Source organism: Agelaius phoeniceus, chromosome 5 (assembly GCF_051311805.1).
Source record: "Agelaius phoeniceus isolate bAgePho1 chromosome 5, bAgePho1.hap1, whole genome shotgun sequence".
NCBI lineage: Eukaryota > Metazoa > Chordata > Aves > Passeriformes > Icteridae > Agelaius > Agelaius phoeniceus.
The window spans coordinates 11,491,617-11,512,065 of NC_135269.1; the positions used below are offsets into that span (position 1 = coordinate 11,491,617).

The 20,449-nt window shown below is 42.6% G+C and overlaps 1 protein-coding gene across 16 annotated transcripts in view; it reads left to right on the forward strand.

Moving 5' to 3' along the window:
- Positions 1-3,612: 3,612 nt before the first annotated feature.
- RESF1 (retroelement silencing factor 1) overlaps positions 3,613-20,449 on the forward strand; it is a 52,828-nt gene continuing 35,991 nt past the window's right edge. For 10 of the 16 annotated variants that reach the window (XR_013182299.1, XR_013182300.1, XR_013182302.1 and 7 more), the window contains exons 1-2: positions 10,807-11,050; positions 19,432-19,609. The gene's annotated coding sequence lies outside the window, so the exon portion shown is untranslated. Of the gene's footprint in view, positions 4,084-10,806; positions 11,051-11,140; positions 11,440-11,464; positions 11,706-19,431; positions 19,610-20,449 lie in introns of those variants that run through there. The other 6 variants (XM_054631663.2, XM_054631666.2, XM_054631654.2 and 3 more) reach the window with 5 other exon arrangements.

Consider the following 20,449-nt stretch of genomic DNA (forward strand, 5'->3'; position numbering starts at 1 on the left):
CCAATATATCAAAGAGTAATTAAATTTTTTAATGAATATGGTAACATATGAGCAAAAACAGCACTGGGTACAGTGGTTGGGGATTTCCCCTCCAACTGCACACTGCCAGGCTTGCTGGTATTTAGTGATCATATTCATGCATATTCATAAGCTCTCTCAGCAGTTTCTATTTCCAATTTTTTATGTCACAATTCTATACTTCAGGACCGTAAATCTATGATGGTGATGGTTTGGTTCCTTTTGGTTTGGTTCCTTTTCAATTTCTATACTCTATTGGGATCTAGTCCAGGTTTCAACATCCCAGGATGTACATCCCAGGATGTGTATCCCAGATGGTGGGGTCTAGCTTCCAGATGTGGGGTCCAGCTTCTATTTTCTAGGACCATTAATCTATGATAGTGATGTCCAGCTTCCCTTTTTGAAATCATTAACCAGTGATGTTGATGTCCATCTTCCTTTTTCAGGATGTTTTCACCGTTTCCTTAGGAGCTTGAGATAGGTTCACTTCCCTCTTTTGCTTAAATCCGTTATACATTCTAAAGCTACAGGTTAAGAATCCTTAATACAAAGCTATAATCCAAAGGTTCTTATTACAAAACAGCTTAATTCTTAATTACAAGCAAAAAGCTCTTATCAAAAAGCAACATTCTAAAGTTATAATTCAAATACTCTTACTACAAAAGAGCTTAAGACTTATAATAGTTAATTGCAAACAAAAGATTGGTTCAAAGGCCTTTTTCCATGCTTTGCTTTCCTCAGTTGTTTATTAGAACTCATCTTTATAACTGTCCCATGGCCGTGTTCCACACATTTCACAATTACAATTACACAGGTTACCTTTATTTACCTGACACAAAACACAACTTTGTATTTCACATTTTTACTGAAAAAGCCACATTAATTAGCAGTTAAAACAGCTGTATGGAAACTTCCTAGTAGTGTCTCTGTTCTCTGGTATTAGAATCACTCTCCCAGTACCCCTCTGGCCCCAAAGGTTGACCACGAAATAGGAGATTTGTTGGTGTCTCTTGTTCTTCGTTGGGAGAAATTTGATGCTGGTGGTGGAAACTTCCTCTCTCTAGGGTCTGTGCTTAGATTTATTTTATATATTTTGTAACACGCACCACACCTTCCTCTTTCTTCATTGCTTCACAATTTCTTATTATAACAAAATTCACTGTCTGCTATATTTTATATTATGTTAGACACTTCCTCTTTGTTCTCTCTCTTTTTTTTTCCTCTTCTTAAAACTGGTTTTATCCAGCTCCCAAGGCTACATTCCTTTAGTGACCAATAACTGAGTGCCAGTAATGTGTTTATGACCCTGGGGTCTCTGGTATCATCATGTGCCTGGACTTTCAAGGACTCTGCTATCATCCTGCACTCCTACTCTTCTGGGCAATTCTAGGTCACAGGCACAGAATAATGACCTATTTGCACTAACCATAGTTTCACAAAAAAAAAGTTCTAATACAGTTTAGTGTACAATTGCACAAAGTTAACTAATGTCAGAACCAGTTAGATAACACTATATGTAATCTGATTGTTAGGCAACTGCTGTTACAGCTAAACCAACAAATGCAGAGCCCCTTGCGGGCCAAAACAAGCTCAGACAAAGCAACTCTTGGCAAATCTCAGCCCTGAAGCAGTACAGAAATAAACTGCAGCCTCCTGCCTCTGTACCAGCAAACACAACACCAATTTACCCGGGCTTCAAGGCTACACCATCACTCAACCTTCAAAATTCACTTTAGTGGTAATACAATAAATACATACATTGCCTTTTTTAAACTGCTTCTCCTTAATATCTGTCTCATTATGGCTTATTACTGGTATGAGTTTAAATTTGATTCTGTTCAGATTTTGATTCCATGCCCTTAGAAAGGAAGGACCAAAACAAGAATGCACAACCACTGTGAAAGGATATCATGTGGGCAGAAGGCTTTGGAGCACGAATTTATAATTTCAGCACAAGCAAAATGCAGCTGGCTGTTAGAAGTTCAGTGTTAAGTGCATTGGATGTGCAGCTGTGAACTCCTGGGCAGATGATCCCAGAATGCAGGCCTGACAGTGATTTTAGAGGTCATGAGGTGATAAAAGGATGAGTGGTTTGAGATTCAGGTTATTGAGTGCAGGGATTATGATTCTGGATATTTGCTTGAGCCAAAATGCAGTGGAGAGATGGGAAATGGGAAGATTATTTCAATAAGTAAAGAGATTGATAAATGGATGAATCTGTCTAGGAACCATTTGTGGATCAGATTGGAAAGCTCATCAGAGAAACAGGATTAGGAAACTGACTGAAAGAATGGTGAATATGTCTGTTAGAGAGAATGCCAGCCTGGGGCATGTGATGCGGTCAGTAAAACCAAACATTGGTGCCCAACAGAAACAGGAAGATTAAGAAAACAGGAAACTGGAAACTGGAAATACACCCCACATGTGGGGTGTATTTGTGACTCTACAAGTCACTGACTCAGCTGGAGGCCCTGGCTTCAAGGGTTTAGTGACCATGACCGGCCTCCAAGGTCTGAGGATGAAGCAACAGTAGCAAGCGCTGACCTTCAGCTGTCCTGACTACATAAGCGGTGCACGAAAACTGCTACAGAGTTGGAACAAAGACAGTGGACAGGAGAGGGAAGAGCTGAAATTACTGGTTATCCCTGATCTTGACAGTTTAAAGACAATCAGATTGATGGGCATTGGGGATTTAGTTCTTTGAAACCTCTTTCTGCAATGCAGATGCTGTTCATTATGCACTCAGCTTCACTAGAAACTCCTTCAGAGTGAGATATTTTAACGTGGATAACTGAGTTGCATCAGGAATGGTGAGAGATGCAAAATAAAATAGGAAAATACAAGAATAGAAATGATGGAAGTGGAGGTGCCCTTTTGAATATGCATATATGCAGCTTTGTGTTTGAAGTTTTTGACAGAACACAATTTTAAGGATAAAGGTGAAGGTCCTGCTGTGGCTATAAATAGGATGGGTTGTCTGTCATATAAAATCAATGAAATGACATAATGAAAAATGAGTACTTGCACCACGGTTAAAATGGGTAGACTACAAAAACTATTCTGCTGGTTTATATCCCTTTGATAGCTGTGAAAAACGAGGTTCACTCTCCTGGTAAAATTTAAAACTTTAATAAAGAACAACAGGAGACAAAGATGATAGAGCAAAGTTTAACAGCTGGGTGCTTGGCATTCAGCCAAGAGCACACCTGCTGTTTCAGAGACACCCTTTACATACCTTTTCCATTGTGCCAGCCTATTATATATTCATAAACAATTATGCATATTTAGACTTTTCCCCAAACTAGTTTACATGTTCCAAGAACTGTTTAGCATGGCTCCTCCTCGATCCACCTTTTTGGAGCATGATAATTCCTTGGCTGTGGTTTTAGTCCATCCTTGTTATCACATCCAGCCTGGGCTTTGGTCCATACTTTCTACAGATGGTGGTTGCTGATAGCTGGCTTATCAGTAGCAGGGGTCTTCATCATAACATTAACTGGATGTTATCTCAACCAAGCAGGCAGTTCAATTACCACAAGCATAACTATATAACTCAGCTATTTCACTACTATGTCTAGGTTTAGTTAATAGCAGAAATAAAAACTGTATCTTTATAGCAAAGTTACTTTAACATTATACATATAGCATCCATTTTAATATCTGTGAAAAGCCAACATTATAATGAATATTTATGACAATAGCCATGTTATTCACTGCAAGGGGAGGACTTGGAAATATTGGCAAGGAGTCAAGGACGGGGCTTGGTGTGCACGACCCAGTCTCAGTTCAGAAACATGAACATCCAGTGCCTGCTGACAACCATCAGCTCACAGTGACCCCAGCTTCCAATTACTGCAGCATTGAATTGGTTGAGTGCAACTGTGTGGGTGTGATAATCTGCTGTCAAAAAGGAAGGAGTGTGTAACACTGAGCTGAACCTCGGATGCCTTGCCCAGCTGTCTGCTCTTGCCATGGCCAGTGGGGCAGGGCTGGCTCGGGCACAGCCTCAGGTGTGTCAGCAAGGGCCAGGGGATGCACCCAACCAGGGCTGTGATGTGGATCCAGGTAATAAAAAAAGGATACTGTTCAACAGCATCTCCATAACAAGCAGAACACTGTTTCTTTCAGTGAAAACACAATTTCCACCTATTATTAGCAAATATCACGGAAATAACAAGTGTGGGAGTGTGTCTGAGAGTGTAATTATTCTGAGAATTCATGTGTGCCTTCATTATTCTGCGAATTATGGAAAGTCAGTGCAATGGATCAGTAAGGTTTTTTGTGTTCCAAGATGCAGGGAACAATACTGTTACTGATGGTGGGTTTTCAGTGGAATAAAATTAACTTTGTGTGGACTACAAGTCATAGTGACCTGACCAGTTTATTCAGACTCAATCTTGTCAAAAATCAACATAATGTAGAGCAATTATAAATGGAATCTGAGCAGGTAGATGAGCTGAAGCACACAAATAAGACAGGCCATGGACTGCATGGGAACCCAAGACAGAATGGATATTGAAACCAGAACATGTTTAGGCCATAGTACCTCCATTTTAAAATGGCATCACTGATAATCACTCCCAGTCCTGGCACCAAAAGATCCCATTCTTCTTTGGTTTTTACCTCATATTATAACTAATTATACATTTGCTCTTTTCACTGTTCCTGCACACACCTGCCTGTCTCTGCCCAGATTCCTCCCAAGAAACCCAACATTCACCATAGTAATTCTACCTAATTTACCTGAATTCTGCTACTGCTGATATTTCTTCTCAACTTGGTGATTCCAACACTGTAACCTTGGCAATTTGGCCCAATGCAGTGTAATGCATATAATTGCTGGACTGCACCAGCCTTCAAGTAGAGCATCCTGACACCACCTTCCAATAATTAATTCATGGTGGTATGTGTCATGGACTCCTTTACTTTTTCAGAGTGCTCTCCTGTGCACAGTTCAGCCATGGCACACACCAGGGCTCAGTATACCTGATTCCTGCAGACTACAAGGTGTAGGTTTCATAAATCAAGCACACAGAGGGACAAAAAATTATCTCTTTTACAAAGTAAAATTCACAGGAACCCATCTAATGCATAGCCTCTGCCTACCTAATGCATATTTATTAGGGATGTGATCTTACACAATGCTTAAGTGATTTGAGTGAATCTTATCAGTTAAAAAAAATCGAAATTCTTCTTTAAGCAGCTTCCATTGTAAAAGTTATCTGACAACATCAGTTATGTTTACAAAAAGGTGACAGAAAAATTCAGCCTTGGGGGCAGATACCTTGACTCACAGAGTGCTGGTCACACCTCACTGTATTCCAGTTCCTGTTTGCACAGGATACTGTGCAAGTGTACATACTTTACCAAGGAGAGGCCGTGGAGGAAGGGGCAGGGATGATGCCACACCAACAGCAATAGGCTGGGAGGTATGCTCTGACAGCTTGGAACCTGGAGAATGCAAAGGTCAAGGATCCCCAAAAGATTAGGCACTGGCTGGCAAGGAAACCAATACACAATGAGCATCCCAAGTGCATCTGCTGCAGCAGACTCCTGATATCTCTGCTGTGATGGGAAGTTGTGAGGGTGTGCAAGGGTAATAGAAATGTAGCATGATATTGAGTTTGTTTTAATTCAGAAACAAGTTTTAATTCCTCATTTGCACAGGCCCTTGAAATCCCTTTGGCATGTTGAGAAGGATATTCAACTCTGTAGCTACTGATTTTCAGATGACAGAATTATAGTATATCTCAAGTTGGAAGGGACTCATAAGGATCATCAAGTCCAACTGTCTGCTCCTCACAGGACTTTCTATAACCAAACCATATGACAAAGAGTGTTTCTCAGGTCCTTGAATTCAGACAGACTTGTAGCCACAAGCAATTCCTTGGGAAACTTGTTCATTGACTGGCCATCCTCTCAGTGAAGAACCTTTTCCTAATGTGTTCCATTTAGCAGAAACTCATGCATGACTATAGTGGGAAGGCACTGCCCTTAGCAGACGCTTCTGTTGCCTAACAAAGGACAAGAGATAATTAGCCATGCCCTGACAGCCTTGGGACATTACCTGCCTCAATCATCCTGGAGACTGACAGGTGACTAAAGCCAAGCATTTTGCAACCCTGTAAGCAGCAGTCTTAAGCGAGACCCTCCGAGCTCTCCTGGAGGTCAGCAGCTTTGTGTCCCAGCCTCTGACTCCAGGTGGGACAGCTCTCAGAGCTGCCAGCTCTCACGCTGGTACTTGGAGGACCATCTCTGGAAGCTGTGTTGAAAGGGGGCCTGTGTTGATCCACCACTCTTCAATGCTCAGCTTGCTCAGAGATGCAAGGGCATTCCTTCACTGACCTCGGCGTGGGGGGAATTTTTAATAGGAACCTTTGTACATGTTGCCTTCTGTCTGTGTGTCTGAGTGTCTGATTGGCTTTAGATCCCTTAGGGCAAGTACTATATGAAAATTGCCAGCTTAGATTTATAGTTCAGTTACTCTACCTATGGCAAACTCTATTGAATAATTTTCTAAGTGTTAAAATAATGATTAAGTGCTTCTAAATCTTTTAGACATAAAACTCTTGAGCAAGCCTGAGGCTAAGTTTGGCAAGGGGATCCATTCTGAATATTGTGACCCAATGGGTATGTCTCCCTTAATCTTTAGCACTCCCATCCTTTTGTAACCCAGAGTCTGTGAAAATTATTTTAAACATTTTTGGATGCAATTTTTCTTTGTATGCTTTATTCTATGTAGTAGTAAACTTTGCCACTGAATTCTCTCATCTGAAAGCCACACTTTCAAAATATATATTAAAATCTCTGTTACTAATGACTTTGATGATGATGATTCTTTAAGCAGCCAAAATACTCATTCATACATCCCTCTCAAGGAAGTTGTAGGCTGCCATGGGGACACCCCTCAGTCTTCTCCAAGCTGAAGAAATGAAGTGGCCTCTGCCACTCTTCACAAAGGTTACAGTTGAGGCCATTCACCACCCTGGTCACCCTCTTCTGGTCACTCTCTAGTAATTTGATGTTATTCTTATATTGGGTTGCCTAAAACTCACACACAACTCTCCCTACAGTGGTGGGGTCACACCAATACAGAGTAGAGCAAGACAATCACCTCCCTCAAAAGGCTCAAAGTGCTGTGCTTGATATCCACCCCAGGATGTGGTTGGCCCTTTTGGCTGCCTGGGAACTCTGTTGATTCATACCCAACTTGCTATCAATCCAAATCACCAGAACTCTTTTCAAGGGCCTTTTCTTCAGCCTCACATCCCCGCTACTAGTGAGAGATGACTCTGCCTGAATTAAGAGATTTACTAGTGAGAGATGACTCTGCCTGAATTAAGGTGCAAATGAGACTATATGCTGGAGTCAACTACATGGACTTTATTTAACAAACATGAGGTAGGGAGATGGAAAAAGAACTAGAAAACAGAGGAGAGAGGAGGAGAGAGAGAGAGAGATATCAAGCAGATCCACCATCCATGGAGCCAGGGGTGTCCCATTGCTCCTTGCTCACCCTGGGCTTCTCAGTGGTGGGGTGATACTTGTTCTTTTGGTGGTCCCACCTTTATACAGTCCAAGTTCTGAGTATCAATGGAGGTGTGTTCGTGTTCCTAATTTACACACGAAGTGAGGTTGGGGGTGTCTTCATGGCATGCAAAAGTGAGGGTAGGCAAGGTCCTCTTTCTGAGAATGCTTCCTCCAAGGCTTTGAGGGGCTTCTGTTGGTTGCAGGTACTGTCTGTCCATAATATGGGGTGATCTTTGTTTGACCGGTTGTATGTGTATGAGTAGTTGTTTCCTTTCACACAGCTTGCCACAACAGAAGTTTGTGTCTGGATGCATTGACCAGGATGTGCTAACCAGATAAAGCCTCCACCAGGCCTGGAATGGGAGCCTTCCTGTTGTAAATTCCTTCTTTTTGTGTTTATCTGTGGAGGGATAGAATGTGAGAGAATGGTGCAGAAGGCAATCTCACACCTGAGGAGTTGCAGCTGCACTAATCACCAAAGATTAGGAACAGGCCTGCCCTTCATAGGCCACAGCCGTGTCCAATAAGAAGACGAGTGCTACAAAAGAGTGGGTTAGCTGGGTGAGGGGAGAGATGGAGTTTGTTGGCTGTGCTGTGAAGAAGAAGAAGGAGAAGAAGAAGAAGAAGAAGAAGAAGAAGGTCAGTGCTGTGAGGAGCTGCATGTGAGCACTCACTGAGAAGGTATGGGACTTAAGCAGTAAGATGACAACATTTATCCTGTTGCAAGTCCTTCCCTAGCCTTGAACAGTGTTTCAGATAGGCAACTGTGCTTTTTAACTCCTTACAGTCCCCAATTTGTACATGTAACCAGGATTACCCTATCCCAGGTGATGAATCCAGAACTTGCTCTTGATATACTCATAGAGGTGGATGACTGTGAAAGCTCTCCAGTCAATCTAGATCTCTCTGTAGGATATCTCTAGAAGTGGGTTGTGGGATTTTTGAGGGGGTCTTTGGTGGTCTCAATGCTTTGGTCAACAGTTCATGCCTGCTTCTTGACTTCATCTTGGTACTGGCACTGTTTTTTGGGTGTAGTCTCAGAACAGGGAAGTGGGCCCCAGAAAGGTGCTGCTCCTCCTACATGCAGATTTCCTCTCCTACCACATCCTGTTCCACTCTGCCCACTTGCACTACAGTGGCTACTGCTGCTGTTTCAGACACAGCAGAACACGAACTCCTTGGTGCTCAGGCTTCTGCACAGCCCTAGCCAGGGACAGGACACAATGATGCTTTATTAGCCCAAAGAAAGGAACAGTGTGTCTCAAAGAAGCAGATAACAGAATGTAAAAGTAGACACACAAGATGCTAAATGTAGCTGGAACCAGTGGATAAACACATAATGAGGGATATAGTGGCTTTTGTGGCACAGCCATGTAATAGGAAGCAACAGTACATGCCCTAAGAGAAGGTCAAGACATGGTCATCTGTAACACTGTGGGCACTTGGTGAGTGGGACCACCAGAAACCCCTTCAGATAACCCTCTACAAGTCCTTATAAGAGGACTTCCAGTAAGAGGGAGATGCATGGAAATTGGTTCTAGGAAATGTGATGATCATGTCTTAGCCAGGAAGTACACTGTAATCCATATGTATGAGCATGGTGGAATGACTGCTTTGCTGTAAAGTGTCCTGACACACCTAATTAGAGGAAATATTCTCCAGGTGACAAGGAATGCCTGCTTTCTAATACTTCAAAACTGTAACAGAAAATTTCTTAAAAAAAAAAAGGACCAGGCTTTTATATGGTGAAGTTATTGACTGCCAGTCATAGGCCAGCTGTGTTAGCCCAGCAACTTTAAATACCTTATCTGTAGTATCACTTGTTGGCTGCTTGATAAGGAAATTTGCCTGCCCCATCCTCACCTGTGCCACTGTTCTTCACATCCTCAGAATGTCAGACTTCAGCATTGTTGAGTTGTCACCAAAATGCAGGAATAGAACTCCCTAACACCAATGTAGTTTTAAGAAACAGGCATTACTTCATGATGGTGCAGGATGCACTGGGATAACTCCAGTGAATTTTTATTAGTCTCCAGTTGTATGAGCAAATGGCATGAAAGAAACTTATCCAACATCAATTTTATGTTGATAGGAAACATATATGCTAATATCTTCGCAAACAACTCGATGGGTGGGGGTCTTCACTAAGGATAGAAGAAATAGGGCATTATTGTCTCCAGGAATGACTGAAAGAACCAGTCAGGTTCTGGAAGAGTGGCTGTGGGGGCCTTTAGGGGGAATGGATCTTTGTCTTTATGAACACCAAGCTGAGCAAGTTACAGAAGCCAGACAGCTGGACCCAGGCAGTTTGATTTTCTGAGTTGAGAATAATAGGAGGATGTCTGTTTTGGAACTCTGAAGCCTGAACTTCCAAACTTGAGGGGAAAATGACCATGCATGTTCAAGAGGGAATATGTAGTAGGTGGTTCAGGAAATCCATGCTTTCCTAATACCTCAGCCAATGAGGAAAGGAACACAGCAACACACAGTCAGGAGTTTAGGATAAAAGGAGGCTGTGCCCTCCAAAACCTTGGGACACTTCACAGGTGTGAAGCCCAGTGTACTCTCTCTCTCCTTTACAGACACTGACTTTTCCACACAATGTGAATAAGCAGATGCTTCTTTATTTTGGCGCCAGGAAAACAGGGAATTACTCCTCCTAGCACATTTTACTTCGTAAACAAAATCCATCCTTTTGATGCTGGGTCACGGTTATGTAAGTTCTTCTACATTTTATGCATAATATGCCTGCTCTTAAATCTAACCTTCACCGTAACTCGTTTTGCTAGTTAAATAAATAACTTCATCAGTATTCCTACTTTAAGACAATTGGGGCATCTCTACTGAGCTCTACTGATTGGAATCCTTGCTATTCCAATCAAGGTGGGACGGGTAGGGGGTTTCCAAGCAGCATAGCTGCTCTGCATGATGATCTCCAGAGTTTCTGGAACAAAACATAAGACATTCATTAGCTTCTTGGCGAGGTTTCTGCTGCATATTTTAAACACAGCACTCCTGGCATTCCCATACGTTACACTTCACAATTTTCTACTTGTAATCATAACCACCTCTTTTATATTATTAAAACGATTCTTTTATAACATTTCTTCTAACTGAGGTCTCAATTGGCCCTCAGTCCTCGGGGGAATGTGAAAGAACCACTCTATTTTTCTTAAAAAAAAAAACGTGACGCGCTCGAAGCAGGGAGCTGTGGGAGTTCTCCGGAGAGCTGAGGAGGCAGGAAGGGAGGCAGGGAAAGGGGCAGGAAGGAGGGGCTTAGCCTGGAGGGATCTGAGGACCAGGAGGCTCAATCTATCGCCGGGTGAGCCCCGGGGCAGCGCGGCCCCGATCCCGCAGAGCCGCCGGGCGGGCAGGGCCGGGCAGGGCAGGACGCGCCGCCCCCGCTGCCCGCAGCTCCCGCCCCGCTGCCCAGCCGGGCTCTCCTTCCGTCTCCCATCGGGGCCGGCACTCGGGGCTCCGGACGAGTCGCTGCCTGGGCTCGGTGAGGACGTGCGGCGGCGAGGAGGGAGGGGAGGGAGCGGGGCGGTGGGGCCGGGCCGTGCTGTCCTCCCTTCCCTTCCCCTCCGGCCCCCGGGGCTGCCAGGAGCCGCTCCCCGGGAGCTGCTGGCCCTGCGGAGGGCTCGGGGCGGGCGGAGCCCTCTCGGTGGCCGGGCCCGGGAGCGGGGAGGCCGCAGCAGCAGCAGCGAGCGGGGGCCGCGGGCTCGGTGGGGCGGCGGAGCGCGGGGCCCGGCGGCTCGTCCGCTGCTGGTCTCGCAGAAACAATTACCATCAATTAGCGAGAGAGTCCTGCGAGTCCTGCCTGAACAAGGACAATGCGATGCGCAGGCTCCGGAACGCATCCCCCGCCCCGATCACCTTAAGGAGGCAGAGGTTTGTTTTTGCTGTTTCTCCGTAGGGTATGACAGTGCAGGGAGATGCGGTTGAAAGATACTAAAAACACCTAAAACAACAACAAACGAGGAAATCCCTCCCTCTTCCTCTCCCTCGAAGAGGAACAAAACTGACAAGAGAAAGTAATCGCTGTCAGGGTTGAAGATTGGCTGCTTCGAGTGTCCTGTGTTTAAATTCTGCGATGAAAGTCCAGCGTTAGTGATTTTTGTGCTTCAGCCTCTCAGATAGGCATCACAAGATGTGCGGTAAGGAGCCAGTGCTCTGCTTTGTGTAAGAGGGACACCTGCAGTCGTGTTTTATGATATAACTGATAAAATTGTTTATACTATCAAAGAAAAAAAAAACCAACAAAACCAGAACGCATTTAAAGAGGTATAGGCTCGCTATTTCTGCTTTGGGTTGTCTGAGTAGTGTAGCTGATAGAATTATTTATTCCATCTGCAGAGGCAGATGGAAATATGAGAAAATAGTGCAAGTACCCCATCAATGTGTAGCAGCTTTCTTCCCATGCTTTGTTGGTCCGTGGCATCAATGAAAACCGGAGGCATCAGGTAGAACGTGGGTAGATTTTCTGCCGGAGCACCGAATGTGTTTCAGAAGCCCATAGGAATGCTGGCAGTTGTTTTCCTAGAAGTTGTTAGGGGCTGACTCAACTCTTTCTAGGAGCTCCGTGGTAACTTTGGGCATTTCCCTGCTCTTAACTAGCCTCCTGGGAGGACTTAAAAATAGAATAAGACGAACCCAGCTCGACATGACTCCTGGTAAATATTTTCTCCTGAGAAAATATTCGTCTGAGAATGATGGGAGTAAAACTTGTTACAAACATCAAAAACTCCTACTGGGCTCTTATCACCCTGTTCCCTTGAACTGGCCAACTGATGTCCCAAAACATGCAAACAGATATTCCTGGCAGAGAAAACAGACTTGTGATAATGGTTGCTTTTTTATTACTGTCTGCAAAATTAAATCCTTTACTCTTGATGCCTGTGCCAGCATAAAAGTTCCCCTGGGTCTCAAGGTGCAAGGTCTTGGAAAATTCACTGCTGTGGTTCCCAAGATGTTTACCAGGACCCGTTAATTCAGTGTGTTTGTGTGGCTCACTGCAGTGATTTAGGAGGCAGAGTTCAAGGATCCAGATCTCTTCGTAGTTTGAACTTAAACAGTATTTTTCCCCCAGAAAAAAATACATTGTCTGATGTCTTGACAGAAGGCAGAAAACATTACAGCATGCTTTATGTCAAGTCTGTTATGGGGTGTTTTGTTCTAAATAAAAGCTAAAACTTTCTCCAGTTCACTGGTCTGCTGGAATTTTTGGAAGTTTTATTTTTATTGTTATGATTCCAAATTCTGTTTAAAACACAGATGCTTTTTTGCTCTTCCCCCTTCCTACTAATCTTCAAAAAAGTAGTTGTAAATCACTAAAATACTCTGATTTTCAGGAGGCTCTCCCTCAAATACGGACTCTTTAGAACCCAACAAATTGCTGACTTGGATTGTTTTTTGCAGGCTAAGGTGTTTCGGTAGGAGAATATTTTTGTGTTTCTAAAATTTACACAAATCAGCCTCTCCCATCTGTTTTATTTGCCTTTTTTTGTTCGGTTTCATTTGCTGCAGCCATGAATGTCATATCAGTGCATTGGGGATGTGAGACTATCATAGGATTTGTGGTCTTGTAATAATTAACCTGTTACATTGATGTTGAGCCTTTCTTCTTTGTGTTGAAGATTAACAGTTGTCAGAGGCAGAGCAGTACTCCCCACCCCATAAATTAAAAGGCATGGATGAAGACACAGCAAAAGGAGTAAAAGAGGGAGCAGAAAGACAAGAAGGTGCAGTTCAATTCTCTTGATGCCTAGAGGAGCTTCTGCTTTGCTAAGCATAGCTATGAGAGCCTGCTGGTGACTTAAAAGGAAAGAAAAAAGAAAAGCGAGGAAAAATGGTGAAAATACCCGTTATGGTTTTTAGCATTAGGTAATGCTAATCTTTGCCTTTTTAAACTGTTAAAGTGAACTGATGAAAGGAGACTGGTGCTGCACAGGAAATTGGAATTCAAAATCTGCCAGGGGATCTTTTGATAAAGCACCGGTAATCAGGACATAGGAGACTCTGGTGGTATTGTTGGTATGGGTCATTGCTGCTTTGGTAAAAGCAGCACTTGAAGCTTATTGACTGTTGTCCCTTCTAGGAGCCAAGACCAGTGAGGAGCTCCTGTTCCTCCACATCTGTCTGAAGAGACACACAAGATTGCTGAAGTGATTTTTTTTTCCTTTTTAAAGTGAAATTGTGGATTCCATTTTATTGTCTAATTTGATTCATCCTGAAGTACCACAAGTGGCAGCATAAGTGCAACTGAAGAGATGGAAATGGGGAAGAAAATAGGGTTAAGGAAAATAGAAACTTACCAACCTGCTGTTGTTACTCAAAGCATTTCTAAGCCATATTCAATACTGTTACATGCTGTTTTTCAAAGAACTGTAGTAATTTCCCATTGCTGACAGGGAATGGATTTTTATTTTTTCACCCATTTGATTGTTAGACACTACTATCATGTTTCTGACTATTATTTGTCTTTCTGATAAACACAAGCAATTCAAGTTCTCAGGAGTTTCAAAACTGCATAGGGCAGTGGAAATGTAGAGCAAAAATGCTGCATGAATTTTTACTTTGAGGAATTTCAAGGAAGCTAATTTAATGGAAGGATTGATATTATAGCAGGTAGGAAACTTCACCAATCAGAAGATTTTTAAAGAGACTTTTTAAAAACACTCCTGTGACCTTGAAGGTAGTGCTATGCCTTCATGCTGGATAGAAATGGTCTCCATAAAATGCAGATATGCCAAAGAGGTCTTCTAGTATGTGCTTGTGAAAGATTTCAATGACTGAAATTCAATTAACGTCTTAATTTGCACTTCAGTCAGAATCTCGTACATAGATTGCAAGCTTGTCTCCAATGAGTGGTCTATAGGCTTTGGATGGATGATTAGGGATCAATACTTCTAGAAGAGGATGTCTACAACTACTGGGGATTTAGGACAGTTCTTTAAATGTGCATTGAAACTTGAAAAGAATTTGGAAATTCCTCAGAGGCTGAAGCATGTTCATGGTTTCTCCGCTTATTTCTGTGAAGCACTGAGGCCTGAACAAAAGGCCCTGAGCTGAAGTTGACTCTCAATGAACCTTCCAACCAAACACTGTATAATATTTGTATCCATGTATTACTGAAAGATGCGTGATCACGAGTGAAACACGTAGTGTGATCACAATGTACTTCTTCCTTTGTTTAGAGGCCACGAAATCAGATACCTGGCCTTGTTTGGAGGTACATGGTCAAAGCCAAATCCCTTGGTTCCCCCTTGAGCCCTGGCCAGGCTTTGGGTGGAACTCAGGAGGAGAATGAAACCAGATGGTCCTGCAGAGAAGGTATGGAAGCTTGTTTATTCACCAGCATGGAAGCTGGACCCTCTCACAGCAAAGACGGAGACCTTGCCTGTGGGTGGATGTGCCTGAAGAATTTCCCAGTTACCAGGAGTGGCTCTTGTGTCCTTGGCTGTGGCTGGAGCTCCCCAGCTGAAGTGCAGATCTGGATGATAATAAAATATTAGGTGATGTACCTTTCTTAATTACTATAGGTAATCTTCTGTAGTAGCGATTACGTGCATTGTTTAGCTTTACATTTTTGTAATTCTTGGTGGTTATAAACTATAGTAAATTACACTTATTTCTTAAAGTTGGTGTTTGTGTCTTTTGTGCTGACAATGTCCACTGGCAGACCAGTGTGATGGTAATAGATAGAAATTTGCAGTTGAAGTGCAGGGGTGTAGGTATTTTCTAAAAATGTTGTTCCATCCAAGACAAGGCAGCTTAGGACTCTGCTTCATCTTTAGCTTCCATCATAGTAATCTTCTTCCATCATAGTAATCTTCTTTCATCATTTTCTTCCATCATAGTGATATTCACAACCAGGAAGGCATGAGCTATAGATAATACTTACAGCCATGTGTTTCAGTTATATACGTGAACTTTTCTGCAGAGGCAAGGATATTCCTGTATAAAGGGGTCCGATGCTACCATTAGAAAAGCTTTCATCTGTAGGATTCCGAATGGAATATTTGGTGACGTCAATTTGCCTGATGAATCCAGTCCCTGTGTTATTAATGCCTTTTCCCCACAAATCTTTTCTGCTGAAAATTGCTTTCTCAGGCTTACAGCTATTATTCAAAAGCAATAAATGCTTGGTCGATACAATGAAGCAATCAAATACAATCTTGAAGATTTAATTTTGTTCTGAACAATGGCATCGCTTTTGCTGGTGTTGGTATGTTGCTTGGTGCCGTGGAGAACTAGAATGTTAAAATTCCTTGTGAAGCATGGTTCCTCCAAATGCCTGATGTGCTTGCAGAAGAGTCCCTTTTACCTTTCAGAATAACCTCTTGGACCTCAGTTTAGGTGTTGCTTATGACAAATTCTGATTTTTCTGTATCTAGTGCTTCTGGTTGTTGGTATGTGGAATGGTGTTTATCTCCATTAGCTCATTTGTGGTGAGAAGAATGAAAGAATGACTTCTTTATTCTTGACCTCTTGACTATGACCACAGTTCCCATGACACTTATGACAGTGTTGCTGGGTGCAATTAGTAGCTTTAGGAGAGCAGATTAGGACCATTGCCAGCTGCCATGGCATGCCTTTTCCTTGATTTTTGATTTTTGTACTATCCCCTGAAAAAGTCCTAAAATGCAATTACAAAATTGTAATTTCTGAACTGCAGAATTACTGAGTTCCCACTAAGATTTAAGGCACATTCAGAGATTGATGCTTGTTTCGTTGTGTTTCTAAATTTGTTTTGCCGTGGGCAGGGTCAGAAAAGACACAGACACCAACTTAAGGAATAAGGGTAATTTAATACAATATGAAACTGCAAAGAATTACAAAAATATAAGATAATTTAAGCATCAGCTGGGGGAACCTACTGTCACAGCAAAGGACTGGAGAACCACTCCTGGTAACTGGGAAATCCTGCAGGTGCTTCCACCCACAGGAAATGAAGCTTCCGACTTAGCTGTGAGAGAATCCCATTTTTACTCTGCTAAATAAACAAGCTACCATAACTTCTAGTGCAGGAACATCTGTTTTTTTCTTTCTCCTGCTGGGTTTCTTTCAAAGCCTGGCCAGGGCTCAAGGACGAACCAAGGGAGTTGTCTTTAATCCTCTACTCCCAACCAAGGCTAGATTTGGCCTTGCCTGGGTTGTAAATACTGAAAGCATGTTTTGCCAATGAACAGATACATACAACATTTGGTTGGAAGGTTCATCTAGAGGTCAGCTTTGGCCCAAGGTCTGTTGTTCAGGCCTTAGTACTTCAACATTTTGCTGTTGTTACTGTGAAGTGTAATAAGTGGAAATCTGCAGCTGTAGGCCTGCATCAAACATCCTTGTTGAAATGGAATTTCAAAACTTTTTGACGTAAGTACTAAAATTGAAAATTTGTGAACTTAACAGGATGTTCTTTTTGTTTAGGTGGGGCTGAAACAGCTTGAACTTCACCCTACTTGCAAAAATCACCAGTGATGGAGGGAGGGTGGCCATGTTGTTTTTGATGTTAAAGGATGCTGATATCAGCCTGACTGAAACACCTCAAAATTAAACAATGTGAGGATGTTAAGAAACTGGTGTTTCCTGATGGGAACTGGCACTGGCATAGATATGGGAGACAGATGTTTCCTGATAAAAGGAACCAATGAGTGGTAGTACTAATCATGTATTTTAAATGAATTATGCTCTGCTGAGCTAGCCTAGCAATGTAGGTCATGACAGTCAACCACGTTATCATATAAAAGTCCAAGGTCTCTTTTTTATGGTAGGGATTTCCAGCACATTCCTTTTAGGAGAATGTGTGGAGATTCTTCCTTTAAGTGGGGATGCTTCTTGTGGTAACTCCTTGGGGCTGAGTGAAAGAGATTTGCCCATGGTCATGAGTGTGGGTGACCAAAACCAGTCTCTTCTTGACAATTATTAAGCTAGTTTTGAAAATACCAATTAATAAATAGTGCACTATAATAGCAATTAGAACTTTTTGTACTGAGGAAGGTCATGGAGCGTATAATCTTAAATGACATCACATGGCACCTATAGGACAGCCAGGGAATCAGGCCCAGCCAGCATGAGCTTGTGAAAGGCAGGTCCTGCTTGACCAACCTTGGTTTAAGAAGGCAATTTAGGGGAACGCTCTAAAATGAATTACTTCCCCTTAGTTTTAACCAATCCCTTTCCAGCAATGTGGAAAAATAACAGTTTACTTAAAAAACCCCAAAATAGCAACAGGCAAAACGTATCAGTAAGAGCACCAGTTTTTTAGGAAGTTGCTGGAATCTCCCAGACTCCCAGGGAACAAAGAGAAACTCAAAATGGCAAAGTGATGGCTTCCCAAGATTGTGCCTGCCACGGGGGAGACAAAGGGGAAATGGCAGCAGCCCCCTCCTCTCCCTTTATCTCTCTGGTGGCTGAACTCAGTCAAGGGCTGGAACTTGTGGAGGGACTTTGCCTTCTCCTGGGCAGAAGACAGCAAGGCAAAGCCTTTGGAGCCTTCTGGCCTCGGCTGGGCACTGCTGGTGGGCTGGGGTCACCATGCTGGACCACCCTCTCCACACCAATGGAGAGGGGACTTTAAACCAGGCCCTGCCTCTGCCCCCGCCCTTGACAGTAGACAGTAACTTAATTGAGGTGGCCAACACCCCAAAACTCATGGTCATTTTGCAAGTTCTTAAAAATGGCCAATTAGGTCTATTACAAAATGAATTATTTGTTGAATAGACCAAGGAAAGCAGACATGAGCCGTAAACCAGACTTGTTACCACACAGGATTAAAAAAAAGAGACATTACTAGCAGATAGATAATGCTGTGTGATTGAGGTGTCTATATTACAGCTAGCAAAGAAATAATATAGGTTAGGATTCAATGTATTTTATCATCCAATTGCTGATGGACTGAATGGTAAGATACATTGAATCTTACATCAAATCTTTCCTCTCAATTTCCGGAAAAGTATCTACAAAGATGCATCCAAGCTTCGTAGGAGAAGCCACACTACACATTTCCAGGGAGTGTGTGAGAGGTTTCCATCCCTGTAATAATTTGTGTGGCTTTTATAGTTGTAAAGAGCAGTGTCTTGGTCAATGGCATTTACTTTTCTTAATCTCTTCCCACATCTTCCCTCCAGACCAAGATGTTGATTTTTAGTTGGGGGTCTCAGCCCTTCTGGCAGAGATGGCCCCTGCCAGGCCTTTGGCCTTGCCTGGGTTATCTCTTCCACGTGCACCAGCCATCTGTGGTAGGGAGTGATGTCCTGTCACAAACAGGGAGCTGGGCTGCTCTGCTTCTGTGGGCTCAACAGCGTGGCTGCAGGCAAGTGTTGCAAAATTCACTCTGAAATAGTTTTTGATTGGGAAATGCAGCTTCTCGAGTTGCCAGTAGAGCCTAAAGGCATGCCAAAGGCAAGAGAAAGCTCCACCTGAGCACCTGGACTTTTAAAGACTGTGGGAATGAAGTGTGCTCACTTCATCTCCAAAGAAAAAAACCCACTAACAAACTGAGAAGTACTGTTTGGATATTGGATAACACTGGTTAAAATCACATTGAGAGTCCTGGTCTTGGGAGAAGACAATGTGGAAAAACAAAAAGGAAGGCTGGGAAGGACAGCCTGATGCAACATGAAGGCTACAGGAGTAAAACATAACCATCCTATAAACATTTTACTGAAGTCCAAAAAGATTAATGTACTGGCTTTCCTAGATCAGCTACGTGGGTAACCTTGTTTTAGAAGGAAGTCAGGTGTGGCAAGCTGACTTTCCCTTCATGAAGCTGTGCTGACTGTGACTGATGATTGTCCTCCAAGTGTTCTTCAGTACCTTTCAGAAAAATGTTTTCCATGATTTTACCAGACCCTGAAGTGACATTGACAGGTCTTTGCTTTCCAGGGTCCTCCTTCTTGCTCTTCCTGAAAACTGGGGCAACGTTCACCAGTTTCCAGTCAGCTGAGACTTCTCCAGACACCCAAGATCATTTAAAAACCATCAAGAGAGACTTTGTGATGACATCAGCAGCTCTTTAAATACTATTGGATGACTCCCATCAGGATTTGTCAGAAGTCAATAGGTAAAAGGGGGAAATACACTGTTGGAAGTGGTGAAATGGGAATTTGCAAAGAGAAGTGACTACTGGTCTACATGTGCTTAAGTTTACTCTAAACATTCTGTGTTTGATTGGCAATCTGAGATTAAGGCAATTTCCAGCAAATTATCTCATGTAACTAAAGAATTTTGGGGCAGGAAAACTCCTGTATGCTGGTGCTATTGTGACATCCAAAATGTCTCATCTAAAATGTATCTAAAATACAGTTATAAAGAGAGGAAAATGAGAATTATGGATGTTTATGTACTCCTTTCTTTGTGTGTGTTTAGTTGATTCAGGCTGTTTTTCTATAACACCATAAATCAGATGTGCTGAATTAGATTTAAGTACTTTAGGTTAAATGAGATATGCCACTACAAGTCCAGGAACAGAAACAGGAGAGCAAAATTTTGCTGGCCTGCAGCTGAACTTTTGTCCTTTCAGTTCTTAGAATCTTCTGTTTGCTGAACTATGTTCTGCAGAGGTACAAAATAGCTGTGATCTCAGTGGCTGGCACTGAAATGCGCATTTTATAGGGTTTTGACTCTATTAAAGGGAGCTTTTAGCAATGAATAAGAATATTTTAGAGCTATTGTGAGTGCCTCAGTTACACTTGTTGCAGAGGAGATTTAGACCACTTAAAGAAGCACTGGAACAGATAGCTGGAACGTGGATTTTATTGAAGTAAAATGATGTGAAAGTGAGGCTTAAGAAAATGCCCTGGGGAGGTTTAATCTTACTGTACAGATACAGTAACAATAATAATTCAAAAGTATTAATACATTATCTTAATGCCTTATGATACAAAGTTATGCACAATATCAA